This window comes from Bos indicus, chromosome X (genome assembly GCF_029378745.1).
Source record: "Bos indicus isolate NIAB-ARS_2022 breed Sahiwal x Tharparkar chromosome X, NIAB-ARS_B.indTharparkar_mat_pri_1.0, whole genome shotgun sequence".
In the NCBI taxonomy this organism is placed as follows: domain Eukaryota; kingdom Metazoa; phylum Chordata; class Mammalia; order Artiodactyla; family Bovidae; genus Bos; species Bos indicus.
The window spans coordinates 76,861,899-76,872,728 of record NC_091789.1 but is presented as its reverse complement, the minus strand read 5'-3'; the positions used below and the strand labels follow the sequence as shown (position 1 = coordinate 76,872,728).

Below are 10,830 nucleotides of genomic sequence, written 5' to 3'. Positions count from 1 at the left end.
GAGATGAATTTAAAAAAGGGAAAGAAGTCTCTCACTTCTTGAACTGGACACAGGAGTTCTCAAATTAAAACCAGAAATCATAAAAAGAGGGAGCAGGTGCTTACTGGCAACATGAATACTAGACACCAGACTGGACAGTGAACTGTATTTCCTTGCGAAGTTTTCAAAACACTCAACCAAGCACTGCCTTAAGTCCAGCAAGTACAATGCTCTGGAAGATTCCACCACAATGCAGTGGCTGGCATTTATGGATGAGGATGCAGGCTGAGCATTCCTGCCACAAACACCCCAGTCCCCTGATTCTAGCTGAAGGTGATGGCCTCCAGCTGCTGCTTGCCCTCTATGGCCATGGCACACTGCATGGCACTGGGGATTACCTTCTTCCACTCATTGGGCACATTGTTCTCCTGCTGCTTCAGATCAAACACCTTGGTAAAAGCCTTGGTGCAGGAGCCACACATGAAGGGCTTCTTGCCATTTTGCCTTTGCTCGTGGTCCTTGAGGTGGGACTTGTTCTTGAAGGCTTTGTTGTATATGTAACAGAGGAGGCACCTCTCCTTGCTGTGAACCCTCACATGCTTCTTTAAGTCTGGAGCATGGATGAATAACTTGCTGCACACCTTGCAGCTGTAGGGCTTGTAGCCTCCATGGGTCTTCAGGTTCTTCTTCATGTGTGCCTGGGTGGTGAAGCCTTTGGTGAACATCTTGTAGACAAAGGGCCGGTCAGCCATGTACAACTTTTTGTGCTTCCTCAGCCAGCCCTCATCTGAAAGCGTCTTCCCACAGGCCTGGCAGGTGATCTGTTCCTGGTGATGGTCATCCAATAGGTACTCAAACTTCATGTTGCTGGCAGCTGTGGTCCAGCCTGGAGTCTGTTCATCCTTCACTTTTCCCATCTCATCATTAAATGTTAAGGCATTGAGGGGTCTGGGATCCCAGATCCTTGGACTTGGGGGTCTCCATGGATTTGAATTCCTGGCGGTAGCTGTTAACTTGCCCTACTCCTCGATCCCCAGCTCTTTCAAGACTGTTTCCTGGACTCTGAACATCATCTTGGGTGACTTACTGTCCTTCTGACTTGCAGGGGAAGGGGGAGAAATGCCTCTAGTGTGTCACTGGAGGGACTGTTGTCCGCTTTCCGAGTTCCTCCATGTCTTCATTCTGAGTGTCAGCAGCATCTCCAATGGGGTAATTGATCTTGAGGTAGTACTTGCTTTTGGATTGATCATTATTTTTGCCTGGACTGGACACATCCAACTTCTGAGAACAGTTTATCAAAAAATCAGATACCAAGAATCTGACCCGATGACATCATTAAGTTAACATTTTTTTCCCCAACAGAAACCTTTAACCATTTACATATAATTCAAGACCTCTTCAAATATATCAGAATGGAAAAAAATCTGTTCCTATTACTGAAGAGATATCAACCTCAAGCTTATCAAAAAGCTTTCTAAAATAGGTACCACAGGGGGCAATGGTATATCTGTGTGCTCTGAACTTTACATCATCAGCCACAATTGCAATATTGAAAAATTCTCCTTCCAGGTTTTGCTCATGTAGTGTCTTCAGAGACAGAGTTTTATGATCTTCATCATATTTAATGGATGGTTTCAAACATACTGATTGAAAATTCCATGAACGCCCAAGACGGTGGAGGAATAGTACGAGGAGACCACTTTCTTCCCCACAAATTCATCAAAAGAATTTGAATGCTGAGCAACTTTCACAAAACAACTTTTGAATGCTGGCAGAGGACACCAGACACCCAGAAAGGCAGCCTATTCTCTTCAAAATGAGGTAGGACACTTCAGTGTCTGGTTTCCGCCCTGCAGCAGATGAATGGATAAGAAAGCTGTGGTACACATACACAATGGAGTATTACTCAGCCATTAAAAAGAATACATTTGAATCAGTCCTAATGAGGTGGATGAAACTGGAGCCTATTATACAGAGTGAAGTAAGCCAGAAGGAAAAACACCAATACAGTATACTAACGCATATATATGGAATTTAGAAAGATGGTAACAATAACCCTGTGTACGAGACAGCAAGAGACACTGATGTATAGAACAGTCTTATGGACTCTGTGGGAGAGGGAGAGGGTGGGAAGATTTGGGAGAATGGCATTGAAACAGGTAAAATATCATGTATGAAACGAGATGCCAGTCCAGGTTCGATGCATGATACTGGATGCTTGGGGCTAGTGCACTGGGATGACCCAGAGGAATGGTATGGGGAGGGAGGAGGGAGGAGGGTTCAGGATGGGGAACACATGTATACCTGTGGCGGAATCATTTTGATATTTGGCAAAACTAATACAATTATGTAAAGTTTAAAAATAAAAGAAAATTAAAAGCCAAAAAAAAAAAAATGAGGTAGGACAAAATATAAAACATTAAAAAAAGAGAGACAAAAGAATTAGGGATGGAGACCCATCCTGGGGAGGGAGTCATGAAGAAGTTTCCAAACAGTAAGAAACCCTCTCACAGGCAGGTCTGGGGGTAGTTTCGGAATCTTAGAGGGCAACATAACTGGGAGGGAAAAGCACTACAGAATATGTGACTAACCGCAACTCCCAGAGGAGAAGAAGCCCAGATGCTCGCCTCTGCCACCAGTGAGCAGGGGCTGGACAGGGAGGCATGGACTGCATCATTGGTGCTTAGGGTAAGGACCAGGTCTGAATGCCCTGAAGACAATCTGAGGGAGCTAAAGTGAGATAGCAACCCAAACTGTGGCATTGCCAGAGGTGGGGGGTTGGGGGAAAGAGAACTTTCCCTTGAAAGGTGCTAACAAGCAGCCAGGCTGCTCAAAGAAGAAAGGATTGAGTGAATACCAAAGGAGAGCTAGCTGGCTGCTAATAGGGCCCTTTCCCCCGGCTGAAAGCAGAGACTCAGGTGTAGGACAGCCAGAGCCAAAAGGCGAGGGGCAATCTCGGCCCCAGAGACCCGCATCCTTCACCACATTCTGAGCAGGCTCCCAGTTGCTAACCACGTCTTCCTGGGATCCTGGATGGTTAGCATCTGCCAGCAGGGTCACAGCCTGAGATCAGCTCCTCAGAGGAGACACATGGCATACCTGAGACAGTGCTCTCATGGCACATGGGGGAAACCTAGAAGCTGGGACAGGGGAGGTGATTAAGATGCATGGCCCACCTGGGACAGTGTGGCCACCAAGCACCTGACCTACTGAGCTGCTTGGACCTGGGAAGGGCACAAAACAAATGCCCAACTTAGTATGTACCCTTGTGGAGTACCAAAAAACCTGAACCTAAGCAGCCTAGACCTGGGAAATGCACTAAATGCATTGGACAGTGGCCATGCAGAGTACCCTGGAGCTTGAGCAGTATAGAGCCAGAAAGCACATGCCACGAACTGGGGCAAACCCAGTGTGGTCCATACACTGAGAACACACCCCCCACACACCAGCAATATTTTTTGAAGTGTCCCTCCCTCCCCACAACACAACTGAACAAGTGAACCTAAATAAGTGACCACCTGTGGCCCCTTGTGTCAGGGAGGAAATTAGACTCTGAAGAGACTTGCAAACAGAGGAAGTTAAAATAAACAAAGAAGAGGGAACGGCTCTGGAAGTGACAGGTGCAACAGATTAAAACCCTGTAGTTAACATTGACTAAACATCAGAGGGGGACTATAGACCCCCTCCGAAAACAAGTACAAGCTGGAAAAAGGAACTATCTGAAACTGTACTGAGGCCACACTGCCCAAAACATCTCCAGAGAAATTCCGAGATATATTTTTACTGTAATCACTTTTTAATATATTTTTTTTAAAATTAAGCTCTTTATTAGTCTCTTAATTTTCATTTTTAAACCTACTATAATCTCGCAAAAAGAGATCTTTTTTTACAGTTGACTTCATATTTTTTTTATAATTTTTGTGATTGATTCTGTTTTCTATTTTTAATATAGTGTCTTTGAGAGTCTATTTCTACTTGAGATTTTTAATCTTTGCTTTTTGGTATTATCAATTTTTTACCTTTAAGAATCTAATCTTCAGTACCAATTTTCACTTAGGGGTGTGATTAACTGCTTGGTTGCTCTCTTCACTTTTGACTCTCCCTTTTCTCCCCCAGGTTACCTCTATCTTCTCCCTCATCCTACTTTCCTCTACTTAACTCTGTGAATCTCTATGGGTATTCCAGATTGTGGAGAGCACCTAGGGAAATGATTACTGGCTAGTCTGGTCTCTCCCCTTTTGACTTCCCCTCTTCTCCTCCTGGTCACCTCTATCTCCCTCTTCCCTATTCTCTTCTCCATGTAACTCTGTGAAACTCTCTGAGTGTCCCTCGCTGTGGAGAATTGTTTCAACAATAACCTAGATGTTTTATCATCTGTGCTGTATGGATGGAGAAGTATTGAGCCTAATGTTAGAATAAAACTGAAAGCCAGAGGAAGGAGGTTTAAATCCAAAACTTGAAAACATCAGAGAACTCCTGACTCCCACGAACATTAATCAACAACAGCTCATCTAAAAGCCTCCATACCTACACAGAAACCAAGCTCCACCCAAGAGCCAACAAGTTCCAGAGCAAGAAATACCATGCTAATTCGCCAGCAACACAAAAACAGAGACCTGAGCATTAAAATATAGGCTTCCTGAAGTCACACCAAACCCATAGCAAACCAACACTCACTACTGGTCACTACACTGCACTCCTGGGAGAAGAGATCCAGCTTCACCCACCAGAAAACAGATGCAAGCTTCCCTAGCTAGGAAACCTTGACAAGCCACTAGTCCAACCCCACTCACAGGGAGGAACCACCACAATAAAGAGGAAACACAAACTTCCAGCCTACAGAAAGGCCACCCCAAGCACAGCAATCTAAACAAAAAGAAAAATCAGAGAAATATTCAGCAGGCAAAGAGGCATGATAAATGCCCACCAAACCAAACAAAAGAGGAGATAGGGAGTCTACCTGAAAAATAATTCAGAATAATGATAGTAAAAGTGATCAAAAATCTTTAAAACAAAATGGAGTGACAGATAAATAGACTAGAGACAAGGATTGAGAAGATGCAAGAAATGTTTCACAAGGACCTAGAATAAATAAAAATGTCAATCAATAATGAATAATGCAATAACTGAGATCAAAAGCACTCTGCAGGTAACCAAGAGCAGAATAACTGAGGCAGAAGATAGGATATGTGAGGTGGAAGATAGGATGGTAGAAATAAATGAAGCAGAGAGGAAAAAAAAAAAAAAAGAATTAAAAGAAATTAGGAAAACTTCAGAGACTTCTGGGACAATGTTAAACACACCAATATTTGAATCATAGGAGTTCCAGAAGAAGAAGAACAAAGAAAGGGCATGGGAAAATACTTGAGGAGATAATAGTTGAAAACCTCACTAAAATGGGGAAGGGAATAGTCACCCAAGTCCAAGAAACTCAGAGAGTCCGAAACAGGATAAACCTAAGCCAAAATACGCCAAGACACATATTAATCAAATCCACTAAGATAAAATACAAAGAGCAAATATTAAAAGCAGCAAGGGAAAAGCAACAAATAATACCCAAGGGGATTCCCATAAGGATGACAGCTGATCTTTCAATAGAAACTCTTCAGGCCATAAGGGAATGGCAGGCCATACCTAAAGTGATGAAAGAGAAAATACATATTAAAAACGAATATTACTCAGCTGTTAAAAAAGCACATTTGAATCAGTTCTATTGAGGTGGATGAAGCTGGAGCCTATTATACAGAGTGAAGTAAGTCAGAAAAAGATACACCAATAGATTATATTAACGCATATACATATCAAATTTAGAAAGATGGTAACAGTGACCCTATATGCAAGACAGCAAAAGAGACACAGATGTACAGAACAGACTGTTGGACTCTGTGGGAGAAGGCAAGGGTGGAATGCTTTGAAAGCATAGCATTGAAACATGTATATTATCATATGTGAAATAGATTGCCAGTCTAGGTTTGATGCATGAGGCAGGGTGCTCAAGGCTGTTGCACTGGGATGACCCTGAGGGATGGGGTGGGGAGGGAGGTAGGAAGGAAGGTCAGGATGGGGAACACATGTACACCCATGGCTGATTCATGTGAATGTATGGCAAAAACAACCACAATATTGTAAAGTAATCAGGCTCCAATTGAAGTTTAAAAAAACAAAAAACACACAACCTACGGCCCAGATTACTATATCCAGGAAGGATCTCATTCCAATATGAAGGATAAATCAAAAGCTTTACAGACAAGCAAAAGCTGAAAGAATTTAGCACCACTGAACAAGCTCTTCAACAAATGCTAAAGGATCTTCTCTAGACAGGAAACAGAGAAGGTTTGTAAACTCAAAAGCAAAACAACAAAATAAATGGCAACAGGATCATACTTACTAATAATTACCTTAAATGTAAATGGGTTGAATGTCCCAACCAAAAGACAAAGACTGCCTGAATTGATACAAAAACAAAACTCCTATATATGCTGTCTACAAGATACCCACCTCAAACCAAGGGACACAAACAGACTGAAAGTGACAGGTTGGAGAATGATATTTCATGCAAATGGAGACCAAAAGAAAGCAGGAGTAGCAATACTCATATCAGAGAAAAAAGACTTTGAAATAAAGGCCATCAGATCAGATCAGATCAGTCGCTCAGTCGTGTCCGACTCTTTGCGACCCCATGAATTGCAGCACGCAAGGCCTCCCTGTCCATCACCAACTCCTGGAGTTCACTCAGACTCACGTCCATCGAGTCAGTGATGCCATCCAGCCATCTCATCCTCTGTCGTCCCCTTCTCTTCTTGCCCTCTATCCCTCCCAGCATCAGACTCTTTTCCAATGAGCCAACTCTTCGCATGAGGTGGCCAAAGTACTGGAGTTTCAGCTTTAGCATCATTCCTTCCAAAGAAATCCCAGGGCTGATCTCCTTCAGAATGGACTGGTTGGATCTCCTTGCAGTCCAAGGGACTCTCAAGAGTCTTCTCCAACACCACAGTTCCAAAGCATCAATTCTTCGGCACTCAGCCTTCTTCACAGTCTAACTCTCACATCCATACATGACCACAGGAAAAACCATAGCCTTGACTAGACAGACCTTTGTTGGCAAAGTAATGTCTCTGCTTTTCAATATGCTATCTACGTTGGTCATAACTTTCCTTCCAAGGAGTAATGCGTCTTTTAATTTCATGGCTGCAGTCACCATCTGCAGTGGTTTTGGAGCCCAGAAAAATAAAGTCTGACACTGTTTCTACTGTTTCCCCATCTATTTCCCATGAAGTGATGGGGTCGGATGCCATGATCCTCGTTTTCTGAATGTTGAACTTTAAGCCAACTTTTTCACTCTCCACTTTCACTTTCATCAAGAGGCTTTTGAGTTCCTCTTCACTTTCTGCCATAAGGGTGGTGTCATCTGCATATCTGAGGTTATTGATATTTCTCCCAGCAATCTTGATTCCAGCTTGTGTTTCTTCCAGTCCCGCGTTTCTCATGATGCACTCTGCATATAAGTTAAATAGGCACGGTGACAATATACAGCCTTGACGTACTCCTTTTGCTATTTGGAACCAGCCTGTTGTTCCATGTCCAGTTCTAACTGTTGCTTCCTGACCTGCATACAAATTTCTCAAGAGGCAGATCACGTGGTCTGGTATTCCCTTCTCTTTCAGAATTCTCCACAGTTTATTGTGATCCACATAGTCAAAGGCTTTGGCATAGTCAATAAAGCAGAAATAGATGTTTTTCTGGAACTCTCTTGTTTTTTACATGATCCAGCAGATGTTGGCAATTTGATCTCTGGTTAATCTGCCTTTTCTAAAACCAGCTTGAACATCAGGAAGTTCATGGTTCACATATTGCTGAAGCCTGGCTTGGAGAATTTTGAGCATTACTTTACTAGCGTGTGAGATGAGTGCAATTGTGCAGTAGTTTTAGCATTCTTTGGAATTACCTTTCTTTGGGATTGGAATGAAAACTGACATTTTCCAGTCCTGTGGCCACTGCTGAGTTTTCCAAATTTCCTGGCATATTGAGTGCAGCACTTTCACAACATCATCTTTCAGGATTTGGAATAGCTCCACTGGAATTCTATCACCTCCACTAGCTTTGTTCATAGTGATGCTTTGTAAGGCCCACTTGACTTCACATTCCAGGATGTCTGGCTGTAGGTCAGTGAACACACCATTGTGATTATCTGGGTCATGAAGATCTTTTTTGTACAGTACTTTTGTGTATTCTTGCCATCTCTTCTTAATGTCTTCTGCTTCTGTTAGGTCCATACAATTTCTGTCCTTTATTGAGCAAAAAAGACAAAGAAGAATACCACTTAATGATCAAAGGATCAATCCAAGAAGATATAACAATTATAAATACATATGCACCCAATGTAGAAGCACCTCAATACATAAGACAGATGCCAACAAGTATGAAAAGGGAAATTAACAGTAACATAATAATAGTGGGAGTCTTTAATACCCCACTCACACCTATACATAGATCAACCAAACAGAAAAGTAGCAAGGAAACACATACTTCAAATGATTCAATGGACCAGTTGGCCCTAATTTATATCTATAGGACATTTCACCCTCAAACGATGGATTTCACCATTTTCTCAAGTGCACATAGAACATTTTCAAGGATAGATCACATCCTGCACCATAAATCTACCTTGGCAAATTAAACAAAAAATGAAATTATTTCAATCATCTTTTCTGATCACAATGTTGTAAGATAAGATGTCAACTACAAGAATAAAGCTATTAAAAATACAAACATATGGAGGCTAAACAACACGCTTCTGAATACCCAGAAAATCATGGAAAAAATCAAAAAGGAAATAAAAATGTGATATGCATAGAAACAAATGATAATGAAAACACAGCAACCCAAAACCTATGGGATTCAATAAAAGCAGTGCTAAGGGGCAGGTTCATAGCCATATAAGCTTATGTCAAGAAACAAGAGGAAAAGCAAATAAATAATCTAACATTACACCTAAAGCAACTAGCAAAAGAAGAAATGAAGAGCCCCAGGGTTAGTAGAAGGAAAGAAATAAAAAAAATTATGGCAGAAATAAATGAAAAGGAAACATAGAAGACTACAGCAAAAATCAACAATGCTGAAAGCTGTTTCCTCAAGAAGATAAATAAATTAGACAAACCATTAGCTATACTCATCAAGAACAAAAGGGAGAAGAATCAAATCAACAAAATTAGAAATGAAAATGGGGAAATCACAACAGACAACAAAGAAATACAAAGGATTATAAGAGACTACTATCAGCAAGTATATGCCAATGAAATGGTCAACTTGGAAGAAATGGATGAATTCTTAGAAAAATATAACCTTCCATAACTGAGCCAGGGATAAATAGAAAAACTTAACAGGCTCTCACAAGCATGGAAATAGAAACTGTAAACAAAACTCTTCCAACAAACAAAAGCCCAGGACCAGATGTCTTCACAGATGAATTCTACCAAAAATTTAGAGAAGAGTTAACACCTATCCTACTCAAACTCTTCCAGAAAATTACAGAGGAAGGAAAACTGCCAAATCTATTCTATGAGGCCACCATCACCCTAATACAAAAACGAGACAAAGATGCCACAAAGAAAGAAAACCACAGGCCCACATCACTGATGAGCATAGATATAAAAATCCTCAACAAATTTCTAACAAACAGAATCCAACAACATATTAAAAAGATCATATATCCTGATCAATGGGCTTTATTCTATGGATACAAGAATGATTAAGTATTCACAAATCAATGTGATACACCACATTAACAAATTTAAAGATAAAAACCATATGATTATTTCAATAGATGCCAAGAAAGCCTTTGACAAAATTCAACACCAATTTATGACCAAAACTCTCAGGGAAGTAGTCATATAAGGAACATACCTCAACATAATAAAAGCCATATATGACAAACCCACAGCAAACATCATTCTTAATGGTGAAAAATTGAAATAATTTTCCTTAAAGTCAGAAATAAGACAATGGTTCCCACTCTCACCATTATTATTCAAAATAATTTTGAAGGTTTTAGACAAAGCAATCAGAGAAGGAAAAGAAATAAATGTAATCCAGATTGGAAAAAAAGTAAAACTCTCACTATTTACAAATAACATGATCCTCTACATAGAAAATGCTAAAGACACCACCAGAAAATTACTAGAGCTGATCAATGAATGTAGTAAAGTTGTAGGATACAAAATTAACACAGAGAAATCCCTTGAATTTCTATACAATAACAATGAGAAAACAGAAAGAGAAATTAAAGAAACAATCCCAATCACCATTGCGATGAATAGAATAAAATACTTAGAAATAAATCCATCTAAAGAAACAAAAGATCTATATATAGAAAACTGTAAAATACTGATGAAATAAATCAAAGTTGACACAAATAGATGGAGAAATATACCATGTTCACGGATCTGAAGAATCAATATAGTGAAAATAAGTATACTACTCAAAGCAATCTACAGGTTCAATGCAATCCCTACAAAGCTACTAATGGTATTTTTCACAGAACTACAACAAATAATTTCACAATTTGTATGGAAATACAAAAAACCTCAAATAGCCAAAGCAATCATTAAGAAGAATGAAACTGGAAGAATCCACCTGCCTAACTTCAGAGTATACAACAAAGCTACAGTCATTAAGATAGTATTGTACTTGCACAAAGACAGAAATATAGATCAATGGAACAAAATAGAAAGCCCAGAGTTAAATCCACACACCTATGGACACCTTATCTTTGTCAAAAGAGGCGAGGATATACGATAGAGAAAAGAAAGTCTCTTTATCAAGTGGTGCTGGGAAAACTGGTCAACCACTTGT

At 40.4% G+C, this 10,830-nt stretch overlaps 1 pseudogene; it reads right to left on the bottom strand.

The window, feature by feature from the left end:
* Positions 1-302: 302 nt before the first annotated feature.
* Positions 303-1,639, bottom strand: LOC139181534 (zinc finger and BTB domain-containing protein 14 pseudogene; annotated as a pseudogene).
* Positions 1,640-10,830: the final 9,191 nt, after the last annotated feature.